The sequence below is a fragment of the Gobio gobio genome (genome assembly GCF_949357685.1).
Source record: "Gobio gobio genome assembly, chromosome: 6".
Taxonomy (NCBI): Eukaryota; Metazoa; Chordata; class Actinopteri; order Cypriniformes; family Gobionidae; genus Gobio; species Gobio gobio.
The window spans coordinates 5,982,924-6,003,135 of NC_137102.1; the positions used below are offsets into that span (position 1 = coordinate 5,982,924).

At 37.3% G+C, this 20,212-nt stretch overlaps 1 protein-coding gene across 4 annotated transcripts in view; it reads left to right on the plus strand.

Moving 5' to 3' along the window:
* nrbp2a (nuclear receptor binding protein 2a) overlaps nt 1-20,212 on the plus strand; it is a 66,837-nt gene that overhangs the window by 1,324 nt on the left and 45,301 nt on the right. The gene's annotated exons all lie outside the window — the stretch shown is intronic.

Consider the following 20,212-nt stretch of genomic DNA (forward strand, 5'->3'; position numbering starts at 1 on the left):
GTGAAGTTGTGGTGCAAAATGGCGATTTCACTGTATTGCTGCGTTCACACCAAATGCGAATAGAGCGTCAAAATCGCAAGTCTACCACGTCTAGTTGGACGCTTGAACATTTTGAATCCATATAAATCGAGTGTTTGAAGCTAAATAGACATGCGTTCAAGGCGCTACATGAGAAATGTCATTAAACACCACTATGCCTATTTTCATTTTCATTAAAAATATATTAAACATTAATAGCCACACAAATGTGGTCCAGGCAACTCCGACATTATCTTCACTGCATGTATATTTAAATATCCTAAAAAAATTAAGTTATGAGACTTCTCTTTGCCCTCAGTCAAAACGATTTGGCAGACTAACAAATAAGGGGTGTGCGATATTGAAGAAAAATGCGATATGCGATATCCTTGTTAAATAATGCGATATTCGATATGCGATACGATATTGCTTTAAGTGTATAATATCCATTTAAATTATATTATATATTAAAAACTGAGAATGATACCATTTATGTGTTTCACATTCTTTTTAGGAAAAGAAAGCATTAACAATTTGAGTGTGTAACAAGACACGAAAAAAAGAACGGCTTGTGCACACGTTTCGGTGTGTGTGTCAGACAGCGCGAGACTGTAAGGAGTTGTTTTCTGCAAGTTATTGCATTTAATAACTGTTTTTAACGTCAAGCAAGTCACATTAGTAACAGTCGTGTGCCCAGTCTATTCTCTGTTATATGCGTCAACCTAAAACATACACTTTTCACAATGTTGAAGTAGCCTATTCAAATCATTCAGATATTGCGTGCCCTTGCGATATGCATATTGCGATATGTACATTTGCGATATTTCGATAATTTCGATGTGAAGCCCTACAACAAATTATGATTCATGAGAGCAAAGATCGCCTGTTAGATCCACACAAGATGAACCACTACAGGACATCAGAGCCAGCGGCAGAAGGACTAGCCGTGGAAAGGCTGCTCTCGCCGGGGTTAATGAGCGCTGAGCGTCGCTGATCGCCTGGATCTCACAACTCCAAAAACGCAAGATTTAAAAAAAAAATAATAGGCATTCTCTTTATAAATAAACTGCAGATGTGAGCGTTAAACAACTACATTCTCACCTGTAAAAGTCTTAAAACTACATTTTGTGACACAATAGTAGTATTTTTAAATTATGCAGGGTTTCTCATCACGTGACTTTACCATGTGACCGCAGCAAGCAGGCTCCTGATTGGTTAACAAATTAGCGAATTGACGTCAAAGTTAAAATTTTGAATTCGCTTCAAACGCGTGAATGCACAAAAAGCACCATTCGCGCAAGACGCTATATTCGCGCGAACGAGGCGGAATCGCATCCATCGCGCCGCAGGACCTCCAAACGCGCGTCAACGCGCCTTTCCATTGACTTAACATTGAAATCACTCGCTCCTGACACTCTATCCGCGCTTGGTGTGAACGCAGCATAAGGGGACCCGCGGTGTGTGTAGATAGAAATGGCTCATTCTAAGGTAATGAAAACATAACAGTTCATTATGTAAGGTCTTTATACTCCACTGAAAACATAGTTATGTATATTATATTGCATTTCTGTCAATAGATCCTCATAAATACTACACACTGCACCTTTAAACTCCAAGGACCCTGATAATACGTCATCAAGAATATACTTAATGTATAAGTTTATACATTTTAAATGTCTGTGGAGGAGCTCTGACCCCATATTTGGTACCATTCGAAAGCTTAGGTAGACTTGGTCGGCGTTACTGGGAACACCCACAAAAACGTAATATTCGCCATATGCCGTGGAGGAAAACAAGCCATTAGAATGAATGCACGTAAACCTTGTTAGACGGTTTATCTTTACTCTAAAACTTCAGATAACTTACAAAAACTTAGTGCAGAATGCCACATGGCAACTTTTCAGGACTGCACCAAGCACAAATAAATCGTAATCATTACAAAGAGTAAAGATAAAGCGTCTAACAAGGTCTACGTGCATTCATTCTAATGGCTTGTTTTCCTCCACGGCATATGGCGGATATGACGTTTTTGTGGTTGTTCCCAGTAATAGCGACCAAGTCTATAGAAATGGCTCATTCTAAGGTAATAAAAACATAACGGTTCATTATGTAAGGTCTTTATACTCCACTGAAAACATAGTCATGTATATTATACTGCATTTCTGTCAGTAGATCCTCATAAATACTACACACTGCACCTTTAATATCGTTAACCCACAAGACTTTCGTTTATCTTTAGAACACAAATGAACTCCCTCTGTTGAAAGCTAAGCAACTACCACTTTGACGCATTAAAAAGTTCATAAAGAGATCGCAAAACTAGTGGTTTAGTCTAAATTTTCTGAAGAGACACGATCGCTTTATATCAGGGGTGGGGAACGTTGATCCTGGAGGGCCACTCTCTTACAGAGTTTAGCTCCAACCCTGAAAAAAACACTCACCTGCCTCCTGTAACTTAAGTAATCCAGAAGACCTTGATTAGCTTTAGGGGGTATTCCAGAAAGCAAGGTTCACTTACCGTCACATGTAGCTTGAACTCTCGGTTTATTAACCCAAACCTTGCTTGCTCGAGGTATGCTGGTTCCAAAAACGAGTCCCGGTGTAAGTTCAGACAACTCAGAGTATGTTCCCGGTTAACACACAAGAATCATTGATTCACGATGGAAACAGACGCTCTTCTTCTGTTTAATGGCGATTTACATAACCTGTTTAGTGCACATCATTTTTTCGAACTTTTCATTTAATAAGTATTCTGTATTCACTGAGAATAAGGATTATATTGTTTGTTTGATGCTAATTAATTGAATGCAGATCCATGTGTGAGATGACAATAAAATAAATAATAAATATATTTGAATTGAATTAACATTTAAAGATTATCTAGCGATAATAGTGCTTTAGAATTAATATATAATACTGTATATATTATATAACTGTAACTATATAACACATTTAGTTATATTAATATAACTATATTAATTAAAACACGCATCTGAATACCTCTTAAAGCTACACTGTGTGATATTTTCCCCCATCTAGCGGTTAAAAGGTATATGCCCATCCAGAGAATTTTAGTTTCTCTTCCTCTCAATTCCGATTTCGTTTAAACTCCTACGGTGGCCGATTTAGTCCAAGATTAACATGGCTTCCAGTTCGACCTCGTCCACATTCGACACGGTGCAATCGAGTGTTAAAACGCGAAAGGCGAAGCTTGAATTTACGGGTATGTCCCTCTTTGGCTAATGTACTTTCAAGATGGAGAGGCAACATGGCGACCCGCATTCGAACCCCTCACCCGTATGTATTTTCAATGGCATATTATAAACTTACGAGAATACTTTATTACTTGAAAGTAAATATACATTAATGAGCACATATATTTTTGAAAGAACTAAGTGTTTTTAGCTAAGAATAAACTAAAAAAGTTACACAGTGTAGCTTTAAGCAAACTAACCCTGGAACATGAGCGGCTCTGGAGAGAATGAGTTGCTATGGCTATTTACATACCCTGAAAGTTACCCAAGTTTTTGGATCTGGAAGTTGAGGTTATCAAACATACCCAGGTATGTCACATAACCTGCTTTCTGGAATACCCCCAGGTGTGTTTGTTTAGGGTTGGAGCTAAACTCTACAAGAGAGTGGCCCTCCAGCATCAGCGTTCCCCACCCCTGCTTTATATGATGAACAGGTTGAATGTAAGCTTTTATTCTCATATAAACAATCATCATCTCACACATCAGTTGTGGTAAACGGAATCTCAAGCATCTTTACTTGACGTGTGAGAACCAATGAGGTTCATTCGTGTGTTATGCAGCACGTTTGAGCTTCAGCAAGAGGTTTGTTCTTGTGCGTCAAGTAGGTTCGGTTTATGTCCACTGATCAATGTTTAAATTAGGGCTGTCAAAAGATTAATCGTGATTAATCACATCCAAAATAAAAGTTTGTGTTTACATAATATATGTGTGTGTACTCTACTACTCTGTTAATTATTATTTATATATAAATACACACACAAGCATGTATATATTTAAGAAAAAATATATAATTTTTTATATATAAAACATTTATATTTATATATATTATAGATTATATAAATGTATATATAGTATATACATGCAAATATTTCTTAAATATATACATGAATGTGTGTGTATTTATATATAAATAATAATTAACAGAGTAGTAGAGTACACACACATATTATGTAAACACAAACTTTTATTTTGGATGCGATTAATCGCGATTAATCTTTTGACAGCCCTAGTTTAAATGTGACCCTTTGAGATTATAAGAATAAATAAATAAGCTTTGCATTTGATTTATGGTTTGTTAAGATACAACTATTTGAAAATCTGGAATCTGAGAGTGCAAAAAAATCTAAATAATGAGAAAATCACCTTTAAAGTTGTCCAAATGAAGTCCTTAGCAATGCATATTACTAATAATAACACATTTTTGATATATTTACGGTAGGACATTTACAAAATATCTTCATGGAACATGATCTTTACTTAATATCCTAATGATTTTTGGCATAAAAGAAAAATCGATAATTTTGACCCATATAATGTATTGTTGGCTATTGCCACAAATATACCCGTGAGATGCACGACTGGTTTTGTGCTCCAGGTTCACAAATGTGAATAAAAGCCTAAATTAAATATGTTCATCAAATAAAGTTATCATGAAATTTGGACTAAACTGTTCATATGGATTAGTTTAATGATCTCTTTATGAACTGTTTTGAAGCATCACAGAAGTGTCAGTTAGGCAATTATGCTTGACATGGTGTATGTAAAACTGGTTATTCTATATAATGAGGGACGATACCGGTATTCTTTTTACAGATTTAAAAGGGGAAACATACAGTTGTTTAAGTCCAAGGGGTCTCTCTGCTCCTGAAGGGCTTCAAACAGATCTGGCTGTAATTTCCAAGTAACCAGAACGCTTTCATTAGCTGCTACAGGTGTGTGTGATTAGGGTTTAAGCTACACTCTAACCCTGCTTTACTACGTAATACGTTAGAAAACATGAAAGTGAGTAAATGATGACAGCCGTTTCATCTTTAGGTTAACCATCCCTTTAAATATGATCTGATCTACATGAGTTATGACAACACTGTTGCTGACTTGAGGTCCTACTGGACATGGTGTGTTTGTTTCCTAATACTGCTCTCTCTGTTTTGCTCTTCTTTCTTCTCCACATGAATGCAAGTTTTGTCTCCTAAAATCACTGTGATTTGAACATCAATTTATTCAAAAACATTACACGCGAAACTCAAATGAAAGGTTTGCTTTGGTGTGTGTGGAGAGTCTCACTTTCTCGTCTCTGGACAAGCAGGCCCGGTTTTATGGAAAGCAAGAGCACCCTCAGTTGAAACTAATAGTATATTGGTGGAACAGATTTGTACGCTCTGAGTATTTGTGTTTGTGCTTCGGAAAGCATCAAAGGTTTCTATTTACAGTGTGTTTTTGTTGCATTGAGCAATGTATCCAATCACAGTCGTGTCTGTTGAGCTCTTGAACACAATGGCCAATCAGAAGTGTTTAAGTTACTCAGAATCTACTCACCCCTTAAAGGAACTCTCCGCTATTTTTGAAAATAGGCTCATTTTCTAACGGTAGAGTTTAGTCGTTTTTGAATCCATTCAGCCGATCTCCGGGTCTGGCGGTAGCACTTTTAGCATAGCTTAGCATAGATCATTGAATCTGATTAGACCGTTAGCAGCTCGCTCAAAAATGAGCAAAGAGTTTCGATATTTTTCCTATTTAAAACTTGACTCTTCTGTAGTTACATCGTGTATTAAGACCGACGGAAAATGAAAAGTTGCGATTTTCTAGGCCGATACTCTCTATATTCTAGAAACTATACTCTCAGCCTATTTTCAGGCGCTGTGTAATATCATTGCGCCGCTGAACTCATAGTACGGCACAAAGCTCTTGATTATTACGCAGGAATGAGAGTTCCTAGCCATATCGGTCTAGAAAATCATAACTTTTCATTTTCCGTCGGTCTTAGTACACGATGTAACTACAGAAGAGTCAGAAAAATATCGAAACTCTGTGGTCATTTTTGAGCGAGATGCTAACGGTCTAATCAGATTCAATGATCTATGCTAAGCTATGCTAAAAGTGCTACCGCCAGACCCAGAGATCGACTGTTTAACTCTAGGGGAGTCGAAAAATGAGCCTATTTTCATAAATAGTGGCGTGTTCCTTTAAAATGCTGGAGTTTTTGTTCAATGCTGAGTTCTGCACGCTCTCATTATAACAAAGTGTAAATGAGAGGTAAATGGGAGATTCATTGTACAGTGTAGATAGCTTCATCGATTTATAATGATTACTTTTAATCATGTTTACTTCATTTGATTACATTGTGAGATCGCAAAAACTGAGATTAAATGCTTTTTAGTGGTTATAAAGGGAGCAGTCTTTGTGCGCTTTCCAGTAGGGATGTAACAATATATCGTGTCACATTATATCGCAATACAAAAATGCAACAATATGTATTGTGAACAGTTCACCCAAAATGAAAACTACTATGTGAGGAAAAAATTCAGGTCTACAGAGTTGGTCTTGCTACATTAAGCTACTATATATAATATAATGTTGCATATAATGCAACGGGGGATATTTGTAGGTCCTCCTTATAATGCCAAATTTCTTATGTTACCAGTAAAAAGTGGCCTACATTATTTTAAATGCATCTAGTCAGTGACAGAGTGCAAGCATATTCGTCTAAAATAATTCTGTATTTCAGCTTCAGAATCGTGAATATTTTTATTCTGGTGTCAACATTGTCCTGTGCTTTGGGTTACCAGCACCAAGTCCAAACCTATTCATTTCCACCCCAATGTAATACCAAATTTATCATTTTAATCAACAGCACATTTTTGTTAACCTTTTGCCATATGTCTTGATGTATCGCAATAATATCGTATCGTGATATGTATCGAATCGTGAGGATATCGTTACACCCCTACTTTCTAGGCTATATAATCCATTCAGAAGTTGAATAAAGGTTTTGTTTTTCATGCTGATTAGGCCTCATTCTGCAAAATGAACATATAAATGCTGGATTCACTCTCGGAATTGCAGTGTTTGACATGGTTATCGACAGGAAATAAATGTATCAAAATAGATGTGTATTAAGCAATGTGAATGCAGATTAATTAATTAAGATATTCCAATTTCCATATGAAATTATTTTTGAAATGCTGCTGCATTTAGGCTATTTGTAAAAGTAATAACCATTAGATCTTTTACATTTCGCACTTGCATTGCTATTCCTGTTATGGTGGTGGTTAGGATCTTACACATTACATCTGCACTTTACCTCAGCACCCTCACTAATTTCAGAAGCACGTTCAGTAATTTGATTGTGTTATCGGGCCTGTGGACAAGAGTGTGTTCTTCTTCCAACACTCCAGTCTGTGGATTCAATCTTAGCCTACTGCAGGGACAGAAATGTGCCTTTATCTGAATGACATAATATCAGACATAAAACAAAAACTATTGTGAATTATAGTTCATTAGATATGTGCTTTTAAAGTGACCTAACCGAGGTAAGATCATCTTTTATTATGAGCCGATGGGGATGTTGACTAAGTCATCTCCATAAACCAAAACCGAAAATTGTTTGTGCATTACATCAATTCAATTCAAATTCAAATTTATTTGTATAGCGCTTTTCACGATACATATCGTTTCAAAGCAGCTTCACAGAAAATGCATCTACATTACAATTTAAATTGATTTGTACATGTTATGCATTTCAGAAATGCACATATACAAAGCACACAGATTAGCTAACTATCTATTATTATCAATATAATAACTATGGCACAGAATTAAGCGAAATAAGAATACATGTTGTTAATGAATAGGGTATATAGACATCATATATATATATATATATATATATACACATCAGTATGTGAGCTGTGTCATTGGTCAGCTTTGGGGTGGCAAAGCTCATTTTAATGGTGGCCATGCCCCTGCACGAGGGCAGAACAACCTGTAACTATAAACTTATAATAACCTAAATCAACAATGATCCACTCAATTTCCAATGGGCAGAATCATGTCCCTCCCTACATCTTTTCTTGATCAAGAAGCTCTTTCACTATACATTGCAATAAGGAAGAAAAGACTATTGCAACAACTTCCGTTTCATGCCGACTTTAAGCAAAGTTAACTAGTTGCAACTAGACTTAAAGGAAATAGGCTTATTAACTCCCCCAGAGTTAAACAGTTGAGTTTTACCGTTTTCGAATCCATTCAGCCGATCTCTGGGTCTGGCGGTAGCACTTTTAGCATAGCTTAGCATAGATCATTGAATCTGATTAGACCGTTAGCATCTCGCTCAAAAAAGGACCAAAGAGTTTCGATATTTTTCTGACTCTCTTGACTCTTCTGTAGTTACATCGTCTACTAAGACCGACGGAAAATCAAAAGTTATATGGCAGGAACTATACTCTCATTCCTGCATAATAATCAAGACCTGTGAGCCGTACCATGAGTGCAGCGGCTCAATGATATTACACAGCGCCTGAAAATAGGCTAACTTCCGTCAACATAACCAACGTGACAACCGGCTTACACAGAGAGCGCTGGGGACTATTTTCAGGCGCTGCGTAATATCTTGCGTCATATCATTGGTCATTTTTGAGCGAGATGCTAACGGTCTAATCAGATTCAATGATCTATGCTAAGCTATGCTAAAAGTTCTACCGCTAGACCCGGAGATCGGCTGAATGAAAATGGTAAAACTCAACTGTTTCACTCTAGGGGAGTCGGAAAATGAGCCTATTTTCAAAAGAAGTGTCGTGTTCCTTTAACTTTAACTTGAGTATTATTGTTTTAACTGTTTAAATGATCTCGGAATTATATAAAAATGTAAATAGCATATATATTAATACTATTATTACTAAGCCTAAATATTACGATGAACAGGTAGTATATAATGTTTTGAAATTATATATCATATTACATGATATTTAAACGTGTTTTTTGTTTTGTTATGACCTCTTTTATGTTTACTGTGTAAAAGCAACTTAGGGTGTGTTCACACTTAGCATGCTTTGTTTCGATTAAAACAAACTCTGGTGCGGTTCCACTGAAATATGAATGCAACACGGACCAAAGACATGTAAACGAACCAAAAATAGGACATGATGTCACAAGTTGCGACCCTAAAAAGGACAAAATGCTCAAGCACACCTTTTTTTTCTCATCATAGTCCTGATGTTGCCCATCACAGTTCGGTACAGGCATCAGAACCACATCTCCTCATTTGTGTGTGTGTGATGGAGGGATTCCTGCCGCTGTTTTGACTCCTTTTCACATTTTATAAGCTCTTCACGAGTTCTCAGCTGGTCAAAATACCATCATATGTAGGCTACGCACATACAACAAGTTCTGTCGTGAAATATACATTATAAAAGCTGACCCTAGTTGTGAAAATATCCCTACGCCTTAAGGTTCGGTCTCTTTAGGTTCAGTGTTAAAATGCCAATGTGAACGCCAAGCAGACCAGGACTAAATGTTTTTTTGTTTTTTTTTGGGTCTGGACCAAATGAACCAAGTGAACCTACAAGTGTGAACACACCCTTCATTAAATCTAATAAAAGGAGGAGACAATTGCGCTTAAGATAAGCCAACAAAATTGTTACATTCGAAATACCTGTTATTTGCTGTGTACTCAAAAACGTGAAACGTACACTCACTTTATGTGCATATTTGTGAAAGTTTTCCATTTTATGTTTACAAGCCATCTGAAGTTTCTCATAGGTCAGGGGTGAGTCTCAACACGGTGCGGATTATGCGTTCTTTTTCCATGACACTTGATTATGAAAAGCAATAATGATGCAAAATGGGATAAAAACAGTGGCTGGAACACAACGAGCAATTATTTCCTCTTCGTGAATAGCCTGTAAGTGCAAGATTGTTATTAGTATGTGGCTCACTACCTTATTGCGTCAGTGTTGTTAATGGAGCCAAAGAGCAAAGTGTTGGCTAAGAGAAGGACAGTCATGCTTGAGCAACAAGAGTGAAAGTTTTGCTTGCGGTGGATGTTTTCTTTTCTCAATGACTCTGACATTTAAATGGTAAGACAAGGATCATGCATCACAGCCAGGGTTGCTAGGCTTGCATAACAAAACCTGCTCAATTGCTATTCAAAACTCTCCCAATCACGGCCAATACTGGCCCAATCGTGATGTAATGTTGGGAGTTTTTTGGGTAGTTGCAAAACCCTGGCATCCATTTTTGTTTCGACAGTTTCAACCATGTGACGTTAGGATTACCAGCCGGTAAAAAAATATGTAAAAAGTAAGTAACCTGGTTGCCTTAAAATTTTGAGTTCATTGAAATTAATGAGTTAATGCAATGAACATTTGAGAATCGACATCACCCTTTATTCAAATATTATTAAAAGATTTGTAAGCATATTGCGCAAGTGTGTTTTATTTGTAATAATGCAGTGAAACATGCCAAATTGTGCTATTTTCATGATTTATCACAAAAAAATGTTTATTTATGTGGTTCAGATACAATAATATTTTGAGGGTCTATTTATTAAACCAATTTCCTTCATTGTATTAGGGATGAAACGGTATGGAAATTTAACATCACGATTATAGTGACCCAAATTATCACGGTTATCAATATTATCACGGCTCAAAAAGAACAGATGCACACACTTAAAACATTTCAACAAGTTTTATATTTGAAAATCAACAAACAACAAATAACTAAAGCAGCTCTATGCACTTTTTTTAAGCTAGATTGTATTCAGTGGGATTTCCTTCCTTATAATGGCCGTCGTCAATAGCAACGCATAACGCATAAATAATAATAATTTGTCCTAAATATAATCTCGAATATTATCTCTGTAAATATATTCTCAAGCAATATTCTCATCAGTGTTCAGCAATGATGCATTTAAATCAGCATATTTTGTGTAAGAGCCCAAACAGTATCCTAATGAAATAATGCCATATCCATATTTCCATATGATTTGACAGTTTATTTTATTAAATATCAAAATGTGTGCATCATACCTGACACCTAGATGATCACTTTACAGTCAGTTTTATGACTGATTCTCTTCAAATGCGAGTAAAATTTGAATCGTGTATAACGTTACCAATGTTGTATGTAACTTTAGAGACGGTCCCTAAATTCGCCAGCGTTATGCCAGTCATATCAGATGCGCTGTGGTTCTGCTGTGTTTTTTTTAAAACCATTTTTGCTGCTGAAATAGAACAAAAACAGCCAACCACTGTATGATGAATGAATCTCCTGCCTACATCACACGTTTATCTCTGCTTTGAGTCCAGATTTCAGCAAGTGAGAGCGGCGCGCGCTCTGAATGAAACTCGACATTGCATTCATAAACTCAATAGAAACACGTGTAAGTGGTTATAATGCGCAACGCGATTGTAACCGATGGCTTTTGAGAAGACTATAATAAGTTCAACCGCCAGAGTGGCAAGTGTGCAGCCGAAGTAACGTTAACGTTACACCCGCAAATGGCGGTTGTTAATGTCAAGCCCTGATTATTATCCCTTAAATGTCACCCTAGTCTTGTCTGAATTTGTTCGTTCGCTTCACGTTATTATTTCCCAGACGTAGTTTTGGTATTTAGGTCAAAGTCCACTTGCCTTGCGTTCGTAGTTTTGAAGTGTTTCAGCGACTTTCTTCTGGCATGTTCTGCAGACAGGGTGACCATCTTCGATTAAGTTTCCCTCAGGACTTTTGTTAAAGCCAAAATATGACAACGCCTCAGATTTGGTCCTTTTAATAGTCTGAAAAATCTCCCGGTGCTGTCACTGCCTTCTTCCATTTCTTCAAAAAACAGCGGTGCGTTGCGCCAGACTGACGCTGACTGGACCGCGAGTTTTCACAATCGTGATAATCACACGCGGTTTTAATGATAATTAAATTTTATACGATATTACTAACCATCACTACATTTTATCGTGGTTTATCGTGAAACCGGTAATCGTTTCATCCCTACATTGTATTAACTCAAATTTTAAAATTTCAATGAACTCAAAATTTTAAGGCAACCATGTTACTAACTTTAAGTTAAACCAACAATACGATAATGGAAGTCTTGTTCAACTCGGATGTTTCTCCTGAAAAAAATCACAAACTACAAGACACTTCTCATCAATTCCCCCAAGACCAATTTATCAGAGCTATGCTGTTCGCATTTATGTTCTAGATCAAGACTCTTCTTGTATGTCATAATTATATTTTATGGACAATGTTTCCCCTGTGGGAGTTTTTTTGAGCAGACGTTTACCTCAGTTCAATCTCTACACTTAATTAGCAGCGAGCACATGTGTGTGAATGAGAAACCTGAGGTGAAAATGACTCCGCGGACAGATGGGCGAGCAGTGATGTTTTCTGGCGGTGGCGTGCTATTTTTCACATGGGAATGACACATACAGACGAATCGAGTACATTGTTGGTTATTCTAACTTTCTTTTTATCCGCATTCTGCTGTGACCTAAAGCAGCTTCTCTGAATTAACACATTTTTGAGTTTTGCAGTAATTGAGGCAGCAGAATGGAGTCATTATTAAGTGAGATTTCTGTGATCACAGCCAGCTTGGCATCGCTCTTAAAGGGATAGTTCCCCCCAAAAATGAAAAGAAGAGATTTTAAACGAATGTTGGTAGTCAAACATTTGCCACTTCCATAGTCAATGGCCACCGTCAGCTTCCGACATTCTTTGAAATCTCTTCTTTTGTGTTCAATAGAAGAAAGAAACTCTCGGATGAGTGATGAAAAAAAAAAATTTGGGGGGGGGGTAAACTATCTCTTTAAAGACTTTTCTTATGCAACTGTTTTCCAGTTTTCTCATAAGACTTACTAAACTTATCTTTGCAATTTCATCTGAAACATTAATACACATCTGGGGCCTGTAGTTTCTCCGGCTAGCCAGGTACGTTTCAGTTTATATTGAGCCAATCCTGGGTTTTAGGTACCATGAAACTGGCCACAATAGGCTTGGTAACTTAAGCTCCACAGCTAGCCCGCTCTGGAGCAGGTTATGATCTGGATAAGAGATCTCCAACGGAAATTGGACTGAGCAAAGTGACTTGTCTGATGCAATAAAGTCACTCCCCCAGTTTCTCTTGCTCCAAATGAAAGGTTACTATATGATTAAAAAATATATATTGTCTGGCTTTTAATGATAATTACTTTAATATAATACTTTTGTGATTTATAATTGATTTATATAATAATAATAATAAAAAAATAATAAAAAAATAATAAATAAATAAAAAAATAAAATAAAAAAAAAAAAAATATATATATATATATATATATATATATATATATATATATATATAACCATAATCGATTTCACACAAGCAATTTTAGTTTCTAAATGATTAATCCTTTAGTTTAAATGAATATTAATATATACACTGTAAAAAATAATATTTAAAAAGTAAGTTACCTGGTTGCCTTAACATTTTGAGTTAATTGAAATTTAAAATTTTAGTTAATACAATGAACATTTGAGAATCGATATTACCCTTTATTCAAATATTATTCAAATATTTTGTAAGCATATTGCGCAATTGTGTATTTTATTTGTAATAATGCAGTGAAACGTGCCAAATTGTGCTATTTTCATGATTTATCACAACATTTTTTTTATTTATTTATGTGGTTCAGATACAATAATATTTTGAATTTCTATTTCTTAAACCAATTTCCTTCATTGTATTAACTCAATTTTTTTAATTTCAATTAACTCAATTTTAAGGCAACCAGGTTACTTACTTTTTAAAGTTAAACCAACAATATTTTTTTTACAGTGTACAAGTTCATTTCAACTCTCTATATTACAATTTACATTCAACTGACTTACAATTTTGAGTTGAATCTTGTATAACTTAAATTAAAAAGTTGAAATTGCTTAACTTATTTTGATTTTGAGTTAAATTAACTTAAAAACATATGTTGTCATAACTTATTGATCCTATACTTTTTTACAGTGTACAGATATGTAATAAGCTGTATAATAAATAGATAAAGCTTTAAAAATATGACCTTACGTGTGTGTGTGTGTGTGTGTGTGTGTGTGTGTGTGTGTGTGTGTGTGTGTGTGTGTGTGTGTGTGTGTGTGTGTGTGTGTGTGTGTGTGTGTGTGTGTGTGTGTGTGTGTGTGTGTGTGTGTGTGTGTGTGTGTGTGTGTGTGTGTGTGTGTGTGTGTGTGTGTGTGTGTGTGTGTGTGTGTGTGTGTGTGTGTGTGTGAAATTGATTAATCGCATCGGAAATAAGTTTGTTTGCATAATATATGTGTGTACTGTACTGTGTATAATAATTATGTGTATATATAAATACACACTCATTCATGTATATATTTAAGAAATATTTGCATGTGTGTGTGTGTATATATATAATAATAATAAATTTAAATTTATTATTTATTATATATATATAAATAATAAATTTATATATATATATATATAAATTTATATTATATATAAATATTTTATTTATAAATATAACAGTTTCCTTAAATAAATGCATGCGTGTATGTGTATATACATAATTATTACACACAATACACACACATATATTAGTAGTTATTTTTACTTTTATATAGTTGTTCAATAAACAAGAAGTTAAAATGATTGTTGTAAACACAATATGGCTATTTATTTACCTCTGTACAATAAATCATTGTGTATTATGAGGACCATTAGTAACTGTTGTAGAAACTTAATGTTCACCTATTCTTTTTTATCAGCTGTCTTCCCTAAAGTTTAAACGCTGCAATAACTAAATCTGTTCCAAATGAGTGTGCGGGATTACAGAATACAATTTGATGGAAAATGGATTGAAAGGGAATTTAATTAGACAGAGAAGGCGAAAAGTGCACACGAGCCGGCTGATCTGTATCAGCATCGGTGCCTTGTCGTAATCTCAGCTGATAGCAGATTTCTTGTATGAACTAAATGAGCCGAATCCCAGAGACTAAAAAAGCCCAGTCATCATCCCTTTCCTGAGGACATCAGTATAGGAAGAGAATCATTAGCTTGTGAGGAGGCTCAGTAGGACTAAAGTTCACCTCGTCTGTGTTTAATGAGCAATGCTAATGAAATGTTAGATCTGTGACTGTTGAATTTTCCCAGAGGCAAGTGCTTTTCATGGCTGCGCCTGCATTTACAACCGGCTTTGAGTTACAGGCCCTCATTGACACAAATCTGCGTACACTTAGTCATTCTGCTCAGCATGCATAACATCTCTGTCTCCCACTCCCGTCTTTCTGTCTCTGACTCACACACACCAACACAAATTAAAGCACATTCACCGGGACATAGTAAATGTTGTCTTTAACTGCACATTGCCAATGGATTAGCCTTGCCAACCCACTGATCTCATCAATATCGGTGCTTTACTGAACGTTTCTCAAGGAGACACTTTACTTCCTTTGACTTGGTAATAGGAAACTGCATAGTAGCATTTAGTTTGATTGTTTGTTTGTTTTGACTAGTGGTTCTGAACTGATGGTTTGTGACACAAAAATGGCAGATTAAGGCAACTAACCATATAACATACATGCACTATATTGCCAAAAGTATTGGGACGCTCCTCTAAATCACTGCGCCCAGGTGTTCAATCACTTCATGGCCACAGGTGTATAAATCAAGCTCTAGGCCTGCAGACGCTTCTACACACATTAGTGAGAGAATGGGCCGCTCTCAGGAGCGCGTGTGTGTGTGTGTGTGTTCGCTTCTACACACATTAGTGAGAGAATGGGTCGCTCTCAGGAGCTCAGGGAACTCAAGCGTGGGGCCGTGATCGGTGGACACCTGTGCAATAAGTCCAAATATTATACTAAATATCCCACGCTCAACTGTTAGTGGTGTTATAACAGAGTGGAAGCAATTGGGAACAACAGCAACTCAGCTACGAAGTGAAATCACAGAGCGGGGTCAGCGCATGCTGAGGGACACAGAAGTCGCCAACTTTCTGCAGATCAAGACCTCCAGATCTCCAAACTTCTGTGGCCTTCAGATGAGCTCAAGAACAGTGTGTAGAGCTTCAGGGAATGGGTTTCCATGGCCGAGCACAGACTGATCTCATGAAATGGCGTATGACACGCCAATTCGTATGCCATTTTGGCGTGCTATCAAGACGCATAATCGGTTTTTAGCGTGTTTATCAACGCCGTTTCATTCTATCCCCCTACACTGCCCCTACCCCTAAACCTACCCATCACACACACACACACACTGCCCCTAAACCTACCCATCACACACACACACACTGCCCCTAAACCTACCCATCACACACACACACACTGCCCCTAAACCTACCCATCACACACACACACACTGCCCCTAAACCTACCCATCACACACACACACACACTGCCCCTAAACCTACCCATCACACACACACACACACTGCCCCTAAACCTACCCATCACACACACACACACTGCCCCTAAACCTACCCATCACACACACACACACACTGCCCCTAAACCTACCCATCACACACACACACACACTGCCCCTAAACCTACCCATCACACACACACACACACTGTCCCTAAACCTACCCATCACACACACACACACACTGTCCCTAAACCTACCCATCACACACACACACACACTGCCCCTAAACCTACCCATCACACACACACACACTGCCCCTAAACCTACCCATCACACACACACACACTGCCCCTAAACCTACCCATCACACACACACACACACTGCCCCTAAACCTACCCATCACACACACACACACACACACACACACACACACTACCCCTAAACCTACCCATCACAAGAAACATTCTGCATTTTTACATTTTCAATAAAATATAATTTAGTATGTTTATAAATCCATTTACATTGTGGACACACACACACACATATAATGGTTCGTTTCGCGGAGTCACACGGCGTAGACATACACGCGGATAGCTCAAAATGTGTACAGATAACACGCCATTTGACTTTAGAAAGTGGCCTGTATGTTTACGCCAAGTCATGATTTCATGTTGCCGAGCAGCTCATCCAAGCCTTACGTCGACAAGTGCAATGCAAAGCGTGGGATGCAGTGGGGTAAAGTACGCCGCCACTGGACTCTAGAGCAGTGAGACGTGTTCTCTGGAGTGACCAATCACGCTTCTCTGTCTGGGGATCCGATGGACGAGTCTGGGTTTGGCGGTTGCCAGGAGAACGGGACTTGCCTGACTGCATTGTGCCAAGTGTAAAGTTTGGTGGAGGTTATGGGATGGGGTTGTTTTTCAGGGGTTGGGCCCTTAGTTCCAGTGAAAGGAACTCTTAATGCTTCAGCATACCAAGACATTTTGGACAATTTCATGCTCCCAACTCCCAACCCTTCCTGTCCCAACATGACTGACCAGTGCACAAAGCGTCGCTCCATAAAGACATGGATGAGCGAGTTTGGTGTGGAGGAACTTGAGTCCTGACCTCAACCCGATAGAACACCTTAGGGTTGAATTAGAGCGGAGACTGAGAGCCAGGCCTTCTCCTCCAACATCAGTGCTTGACCTCACGAATGTGCTTCTAGAAGAATCCCCATAAACACACTCCTAAACCTTGAGGAAAGCCTTCCCAGAAGAGCTGAAGCTGTTAGAGCTGCGAAGGATGGGCCAAATCCATATTAAGGGATTAAGAATGGGATGTCATTAAAGTTCATGTGCATAAAGGCAGGCGTCCCAAACCTTTTGGCAATATAGTGTATTTAGGATATTAAAATAAATAGGCTTATTTTGATGCTAATAATTTAGTATTTTGTTGGATATATATATATATATATATTATATTATATTATACAGTAAAATTTGGGTCTTGAAGCAAAAGCACTTACTTCATGACAAATTTGGGCTATGCATTTTTTTCACACATCCTTATGTGATACAGATACAATTTATTTGTATAAATCATGTCATATAAACAATGATAGAAGCATTCAAAACCTGGTATCTTAAGATCTTATGATGTTCACTGTCAACAGCGGTAAATCCTGGGGCTGTTGGCCCATATTTCATGTAGCGTCAGGCAGTTGTTGCTTAAGGTAAAGTTAGTTTTGCATTCAGCCTACCTTTTAATTCAGTCCTCACAATGACAAAAGATTTCACAAGCATACGTGAAAAATGCAAACTACCTGCTTGAGGTCTTAAAAGTGAATAAACAAGTCGGTCGTTTGCATTCTTCATAGAGTTTCATTCCTCAGAAAGGAACAAACCTTTCTACTGGATGTCCTTATAGTGAGGCTAGAGGGAAAGGATTGCTTTAAAATAGGTCAGGGGTCGCTCACTTTTCTGTCTTTAAGAGATTCGGCGTGTTTCAAGCGAGCAGATATAATGTTCCCGTGTCAGTCAGGATTACAGATGTGGAAATTATCTATAGGTGAAGAAAAGAATGGGTGTTGGCCACTTTCATTCACTCAAACTTTTGTTATTGATAACACTTCATCACGATTCACAGAACTGTTTTTTTCACAGATCATACATAGACATTTGATGTTTTTTAGATCTAATGTCTCTGTGTCTTATGACATTATAGCTGTGAAATGGTAGAAATTATGAAGAGATTCTGTTTATGCCGGATTCAAAGACGCTATTTAGTGTTGTTGGTAAAGGCTATTTTCTCTAACTCAGACAATTTATCAGTATATCGTGTCTATTTACACTTCTTCTAAATGGTATCTTTTGCACTTTTACAGTATTGACTAAGATGCTATTTGTTGCTATTTACTGGAGCGATGTAAACAGTTTAGACCACTGCGGACGGTCCACTGATTATAAAGGGAGCAGCCACGGATGTCTGGAGGAAACACATGTAACTGTAAGTGGTTATGGTTGCCGGGCAACATCACAGTGTGGCTCATTAATAGAGAATTCAACTGTGCAGTCACACCGTCACTGTCAGGGAACATATGGGATTTATCCAGTCATATTTATAATCCATTACTGTTTTGAATCACAAAATTATTAAAGGGTTGGTTCACCCAAAAATGAAAATTCTGTCATTAATTACTCACCCTCATGTCGTTGGACACCCGTCAGACCTCCGTTCATCTTCAGACACAAATGAAGATATTTTAGTTAAAATCTGATGGCTCTGAAAGGCCTCCATTGGCACAATGCACTTTACTCTCTCAAGACCCTTAAAAGGCACTAAAGACGTCGTTACAAAGTCCATCTCACTACAGTGGTTCTACAATAACTTTATGAATCGGCGAGAATAGTTTTTGTGCGCAAAAAAACCCCTAAATAACGACTTGCATAGTGATGACGATTTCAAAACACGGCATCATGAAGCTTTGAAGCGTTATGAATCAGTGAGTCGAATCATGATTCGGATCGTGTGTCAAACTGCTGAAATTTGGCGATTCAAACTGCGTAATCGACTCACTGATTCATAACGCTTCGAAGCTTCATGAGGCCGTGTTTTGAAATCGTCATCACTATATAAGTCGTTATTTAGGGTTTTTTTGCGCACAAAAACTATTCTTGCGATTCGTAAAGTTATTTTAGAACCACCGTAGTGAGATGGACTTTGTAACGACGTCTTTAGTGCCTTTTAAGGGTCTTGAGAGTGAACCGTGCATTGTGCCAATGGAGGCCTTTCAGAGCCATCAGATTTCAACTAAAATATCTTCATTTCTTTTTGGAAGATGAACGGAGGTCTGACGGGTGTCCAACGACATGAGGGTAAGTAATTAATGACAGAATTTTCATTTTTGGGTGAACTAACCCTTTAAGCGGATTTTTATCATTCATTTGTTATGAATAATGTAATAATCTTTGAATTTCCTCCCTGAAATAAAAATGTGAGGGTTGAAGCAACGATATTTACTCTATACTGTTCAAAAGTTAGAGGTAGGGCTGTGCGATATTGAATAAAAATGCGATATCCTTGTTAAATAATGCGATACGATATTGCTTTTTAAGTGTGTAAAATCTATTTCTTTCCCAACTGATATCTTTCACTTCAAGCATAACCGACTGTGTTTACATGAATACTCATCAAGACTCGAGTGTGTAACGACACGAAAAAAGAACGGCGTGCACACACGTTTTGGTGTGTGTGTGTCAGACAGCACGAGACTGCAAAGGAGTTGTTTTTTGCAAGTTATTGCGTTTAATAACTCTTTTTAACGTCAAGCAA